The sequence below is a fragment of the Trachinotus anak genome, unplaced genomic scaffold (assembly GCF_046630095.1).
Source record: "Trachinotus anak isolate AG129_WGS33_773 ecotype Australia unplaced genomic scaffold, CSIRO_AGI_Tana_v1 ptg000003l, whole genome shotgun sequence".
NCBI classification, from domain to species: domain Eukaryota; kingdom Metazoa; phylum Chordata; class Actinopteri; order Carangiformes; family Carangidae; genus Trachinotus; species Trachinotus anak.
The window spans coordinates 24536450-24543537 of NW_027273854.1; the positions used below are offsets into that span (position 1 = coordinate 24536450).

Consider the following 7088-nt stretch of genomic DNA (forward strand, 5'->3'; position numbering starts at 1 on the left):
TGAACGATGTGCTGCTCATGGGACCAAACACGAATAACAGTTTGGTTTGCAGTCCCAGTGAGTATCCAGGGTCGAGCACTGTTAAGAGCACTTCACAGCAAATCCTGTGAATGGGACGAACCACTTCCAGAGACCAAACGCAGAGAATGGCAAGAGTGGAAAGACTCTTTGAAACACCTTGAGCACATAAAAATCCCAAGACCTTACACCTCCTTTTCTCTTTCAGAAGCTCTACCCAAGGAGGTGGTAGTCTTCTGTGATGCTTCAACAAAGGCCATAGCTGCTGTGGCCTATGTAAAGGTCATCAACAATGAAGGCAGGGTAGAGGTCTCATTTGTGTTTGGTCGAGCCAAACTTGTGCCAAAGCCTGAGCCAACCATTCCTAGGCTTGAGTTGTGTGCAGCAGTTGTAGCTATTGAAGTTGCAGGCATGATCCGAGATGAAATGGACATTCAGTTCAGCAACAAAAGCTTCTTCTCAGACAGCAGAGTCATTCTCGGCTACATATACAATGAGTCCAGGAGGTTTCATGTGCATGTGAACCATCACATTCAGAGAATTAGAAGGGAGTCACGACCGGAGCAATGGAACTATGTTCCTTCTGACCGAAACCCGGCAGACCACGGCTCAAGAGTTTACATTTTTTTCCCATTCTGATGTTTGCTTTGAACATTAAATGAAGCTACTGACCTGGGTATCCAAATATCATCAATTTATGAATTATAAGTACATCTGTCAAAACAACTAAGAAACACCTATACTTCCAGCTACTTGAACAAGGACATGTTTCAAATGCTCACGTACATGAAAACTCCTCACCTCAACTTCAGCTTCCTCTGTTTGTTTTGGTTAACACTCTTCTGTTGTAACTGTAATTCCCACACATACTCAGCAGACTCTGTTCTGATATAAACCCTCTCTCATTTCCACTTTTTAATTTCTTTAACAGTTTCTTTTTGACTGCAGAGAGTCTTGAGGTTGAGGGACTGAATTTACCCTGAATTTACAGCTGCAGCTCATTCAGAACGCTGCAGCTCAAGTTTTAACCAGAACAAAGAGATCCGATCACATCACCCAGTTCTTAAGACCTTGGCTCCCAGTCAGCTACAGAATAGATTTTAAAGTTCTGCTACTGGTCTACAAATCACTGAATGGTTTAGGTCCAGAATACATGAATGACATGTTAGTAGAGTATAAACCCAGTAGAGCTCTGAGATCTACTGACTCAGGTCAGATGGTGGAGCACAGAGTTCAGATGGTGAAGCAGCATTTAGTTGTTATGCTGCACACAATTGGAACAAACTACCAGCAGAACTGAGATCAGCCCCAACTGTAAGCACTTTTAAATCCAGGTTAAAAACATTTTTCTTTTCATGTGCTTATAGCTGGGCTCTTTTTAAGAACTTAAAACTCTATCTATTTTATTTTATTTTACTTTTTTGCTCCTGTTTTTAACTTTTCTTTTGTTTTTATGCTGTTTTATGCTGTTCTTTTTTGTCTTTATGTAAAGCACATTGAGTTGCCTTAGTAGGAAATGCGCTATATAAATAAAGATGCCTTGCCTTGCCTTGCCTTGCCTTTGCAACATCAAAAAGCAACACAGATGAATCATGTGACCTTTAAACATGCTTAACTGATTAACTAGGAAGATTAAATATTCTTACAATTCATGTTTGACTAAGGTTTGATTTACATTACTAATAATTCAACAGCAATAACCATTGGATACATGACTCATTACAGGCCCTGATCTTTCAAAGTGACCTTTTAAAACCTCCCAACCCACATTTTGAACTCACATTCAACACCATGCATGTGTCATGTTTCATCATATGTTTTTTACCATTTTCTGCTCTACAACACTTACTAAATATTAATGTTGCTGAAGTAATGAAATAATACTATGAAGCCAAAGAGATATTTTAGTCCATTCTTGATTCTTTATGCTCAAGACAATTACACTGTATCAGCACAAACTCTATGATAAATTGCATGTCTCTGCATCATCTCTGAATGTGTAGCTCCTTTCTCTTACTGGACATGAATTGAACAGCCCAGAAAGAAACAGGAAACAGGGCTAGGGATGGGGTGTCTCACAATATGTTGCTGGAATCTTTTTCCATTCCTCCTAACAGAACTGGACTAGCTGATTCAGGTCTGTAGACCTCCTTGCTTATACATGCCCTTTCAGTTCTGCCCACAAATGTTCAACTGTATTTAAATCAGGGCGTTGTAGTGGCCATTCCAAAACCTTGGCTTTTTGTCCCACTTTCAACCAAGCTTTAACTTCCTGGCTAATGTCTTGAGATATATCCACATAATTTACCTTCCTCATGATGCTCTGTTTTGTGAAGTGTACCAGTCCTTCCTGCAGCAAAGCATCCCCACAGCATGATGCTGCTACCACGGTGCTTCAGCTTGCAAGCCTCACCCTTTTTACTCCAACATACAATTGTCATTATGGCCAGTTTTAACAGTTCGATTTTTCACCAGACCATGGGACAATGCGTGTTGGTCTTAAAATGAAGTCTGGTCAGGCATGATTTGCACTACTACTTCTTTGTAGAGTTGTGCACAGTTATGATTCTCTGAGCTCTTCCTTTCGTCTTAGTATGAACAGAGCTGCTGTGTGGACCAGGACTGGGCTCACTGGTCAGTCACAATATATACTCAACTTGCCCCAGCAGAATCTAATTCTGTGTGAAACACTGCATCATTATAATAGTGATCTGCCAAGGTGCGAGCGTGCCTGGCTTATGAAGGGAATGGCAGATGGCACTCTGATTGGTTTGCGACATGTTGCGTCGAAAACACTCCCATGAATAATTAAGAGAATAGTACTACCCTATTGAACCATGCACCTGGTGCAGTGACCTTCTTTTTTTTAGAATTTTTTTTAAATAGCAAAAGTTTTGCCATTTCAACATAGCTGACATTACCCCTAACAGCTGTTTTTATCAGTCTAACAAGTTCAGCATCAAACTTTATTCCTTTACTTGCCAAGAGCTGTGTCCAGCAGTGGAAGACAACCCTCTGGTTTGGCTTCTATTTCTAACACTTCTTTTCTTCCACTGAAGTTAGCATGCTAATCAGCTAGCCCTGGTCCCACAGGCCCATCTTCTCACTTTCCAACACCAGCATCCAGTCTGTGCTGGAAGTAGCGCTGCTCTGAGGGCATACTCTAATCTCTTCTATTGTAAACACAACAATGGTTGAAGCTGTTTGGAAGACTGGTAAGCATACAACTGTTAATGCTAACATTGAATATGTAAAAATAGCAAAACTTACACATCGCCCCTTTAAAAATACTGATTTAACCTGTTAACTAGTCAGGTGTTGCTGTTGCTAAACAGATGCCACTTCTGGAAAGAGCCGATCAAACTATTTCCCCATTTCCAGTCTTAATGTGTCTTAATTTTCATCTTCATGTGTAAGAGTGATATCAATTTTCTGATCTTACTCTCAGCAAGAAAGAACATAAGTGTATTATGAATGTCAAACTATTTCCCTTAGTTGCTTATTTTTCATTGGTGCAATGTCTGTTACCAAATATGCAGTGTAAATGTATTCAAGTAAACTGACAACCAAATAGATTTATGGGCAAGTAGACCACCCTGTCTTGTCTGACTTAATTATGTTGCAGATTGTTTCAGAAATGTAATCTGAATGGAGCACTGATGGTGTGTTGGAAGGACTCCAGCAACTTAAGTGCCAAATATTGCTGCTATCCCAATAAAATAGGCCAAAGTAGCTCTGCAGTCGGACAACTTGTCACAGGAAGCTATTAGTACATGATTTAGGGAAAACATATTACTTGCAGAGGAAAAGAATATCATCCACGGCCTGCATCATATTTTGGTTCTAATTGTCACCTAACTGTCTCACAACACTTTCCTATTCACAACACAGGCTCAGTGGTACTTCAATACATGACTCTAATTGTGGCCTTCTTTTTAGTTTCTCCAATGGTTGCCTAGCAACTGGTCCTGGTCAAGACATAGGGCATGATCTTACACCCAGTGTAAAGCAGCGCAGAGCACAATGCAAGTTTCTTTGCTAGTTTCAGACCGACGAATTTTCCCGTCCAGTGCCCATGTTGTTTAAATGGGAAACAAACTTGTGCCCAACTGCGCATCAGTAAGCGTGTTGGTCTTAAAATGAGGTGTGGTTACAAGCATTGATGGCCCATTACTATCTCAAGACAGTGCAAAATTATTACTTAATTGACAAGCAAAAACCAGATCTTAAGTCAGTGGTGCAGCATTACACTGTTGTTTTAAGGGCTCATTATCAAGAGAATAATACAGGTATGTGCCTACATAGTCGACAACCCTGTCTTGCCTGACTTCATGATATTGCAGATTGTTTCAGAAATGTTACAAATGGTTGAGAATGACCAAAACCAGAAGAGGACTGACTTTGCAGATTTACTGATGTTTGAGATTTACACTGAAAAAGAAAAAGCAATTTTTAACATGGTTTATGTCACCACAAGACATTACAGCTCAAATCACAGTAATCCAACAAATGACCATGTACTACATATTACAGTTTCTATAACACAGAAGCCATTACAACAACTTAAGCCTACATTCTTAATTCTTCGAGCTCAAAAGGAAATTCATCAAAATTACATGAGACAAATTACTCATTCAATAAAACACAAATTTTCAGATTAATTTTTCACTATATTGTTAGAATGGCACGAATGTGGTATTGAGTACCATAAGGTTTGTGCTACATCTTAGCACTTGTTAATTCTCTTTTTCAGTCGTCACTTACTTCAACCTTCATAAGAGGTTGATAAGAATCTGACATCGTAGCCAAGATGGTAACTTGACCATTTGTGTATCTGAGACTAGTACCTGCTTTCTCTCTGGTAAATCCCTTGTCTGTGTTGTTGTACATGAGACAGTACAGCTCATAATCACACGCGGTGCTCTTGTCAAAGATTCCCCCTGCGAACCAGTTTGAGTACATGTTGAAGTCATAGGGTACAGAGAACATGACAGCTATTTTCTCAGTCGACCCCTTTGTATGCTTGTTGAGGAGATCGTAGGTGAAGACACCAACAGCTCCTCGAGCAGTGTTGGCAGTCTTACTGAACAGTCCTCCCGCAGTTGTAGAGGAGTCAATTGTGGGTGGCAAAATCTCAGCGCAGAATCCACTGTTCATGTATATACTAGAAGCAGTCGAAAAGTATTAATACATTGAATGTATATACACATATGGACAACTTATTTTAGAGTAAGACGGGAAAAAAACTGCAGTTACCTGGGGCTAGACAGGGTGTAGTTTGAACACTTATTTGTAATCTGAATGGTGCACTGACGGTGTGTTGGAAGGAGATCAGCGACTTGGTTGCCGACTGTTACTGCTGCATCAATATAAGACATAGTAGCTCTGCAGTATCAGATGACCTGTTCAGACAGACAGAGGAAAAAACAAACTCTTCATTCATGCAGTACACAGACGCAAAAAAATGGAACTTCCCTCCAAATCTAGACAGAGTAAGAGCTCATTTCAATATTTCACCTGAATAAACAATTCTTACCTGGAAGAAACCTTCTGAAGGACAGTGAGCTCTATCTGTCAGGGGTTCAGGAAATCTCCTTTTAAAGGTGAAGGATGACAGATAACACATGTGGGCAGAACATATTTCTGCAGCACCCTCCCCCCACTCAGTAACTCTTTCACTCTTTCATTATCTATCTTCCTCACTGTTCCTACTGGTTCACTTTATGTTGTATAACCCTTAATTACAAGCAGCCAAGAACTATAACCCATGGCTGCAGCACACAGAATGGGGTGGGGTCTGACAGCACCATCTGCTGGACAACTGCAGGAAATACAAATACAAATCTGTATTCAACTAAATACAATATAGCCTTCTGTCCACATAATGTAGATATTGCCTGTCCCCATGTCACATGCATATTTCTTATATTCAGTATCATTATGTGTTAAAGTTAATTATTTAATATTATTTATTTAAATAATTATATATTTCTAATCAGTAATGTGCCTACTCATGTGTAGTACATATATACCAAATTGTATTTTGAGCAAAAGCAAAATACAAAAGCCAAAATGTATTTAAAGCAAATACAATAAATATGTGAAGTATACAATCAAAAAAAAATCTATACAACATTGAAAGGCTTTGCTGATGCAATATTTTTCTTTTTTCAATTGTGGTCCTCAAAAGAGGCACTCATTTTTAGATTTTCTTTTTCACATCCCTCTATTAGCATTACATAGTCCGATTCAAATTTGAGAAGAACCCTTTCTTCTGTGACCATCCTCACTAGTAATGACTCCTAACTGTGGACACCAGAGAAAAGGAATTACTGCTGCATGGTAAAGCAGTTTCCTGATTGATGTAAGAGTTGGAGGCAACAACCTGAACAGGTGTGGAGCACATCTTTGGAGATTTTAATCTTACCCATCTTAAGTTGCTGCACAATCTGCAAAGGCAGAGGAAAATGGCAACATCGGCAAAATTTGCAATGATAAAATAATGACATTTTGTCTATGCAATATTTCTATATTTACCACCCCTTCAACATGCTCAGGTATCCCCAAAGTCCAAAGGTCAGTGCATGTCAGGACCTAGTTGTTAACATAGGCAATGTGTTCATCTGGGCTACCACTGCTGTCCAAAAAGCTCACAGACAGACAGACAAATTTAGAATAACATTTTTCTAATCTCCATATGTGTGTTTGAGAGTGCAATAGCCATTCACCATCTTTTTCCTGTGTTTCAGTCTGCTCATGTCCCCAAAAGGACTGGTTAGCCTTTACTGTCTGAAGAGTCAGTAGTGGGGTCTTTATGTCTTTACTTTGATGTCCTTCATTTAAGAAAATGTTACCAATATCGTCATGCTTTTGATTCATATGTAACCACATGCTCTTTGTGTGTCCACTTCAAAAATACTGTTTTTTTCTATCAATTCCACACACATAGATCACTAAACATGTAAACACAATTACACAGACGCAGAGCAAGCTTTTCATGGTGATCCTTCTGTCCACAGCAAGGCTAAATTCAGTATTGCCTCCCACAGTTGTCTTCAACTGTTCTTTCA

The 7088-nt window shown here is 39.4% G+C and overlaps 1 long non-coding RNA gene across 1 annotated transcript; it reads right to left on the bottom strand.

Annotated features, from left to right (window-relative positions):
- Window positions 1–4412: 4412 nt before the first annotated feature.
- LOC139608950 (uncharacterized) lies at window positions 4413–5766 on the bottom strand. The gene is made up of 3 exons (XR_011685120.1): window positions 5555–5766; window positions 5275–5420; window positions 4413–5182 (listed from the first exon to the last, which is right to left on the bottom strand). It is a non-coding gene; the product is annotated as an uncharacterized lncRNA (long non-coding RNA).
- Between the last annotated feature and the right edge of the window lie 1322 nt (window positions 5767–7088).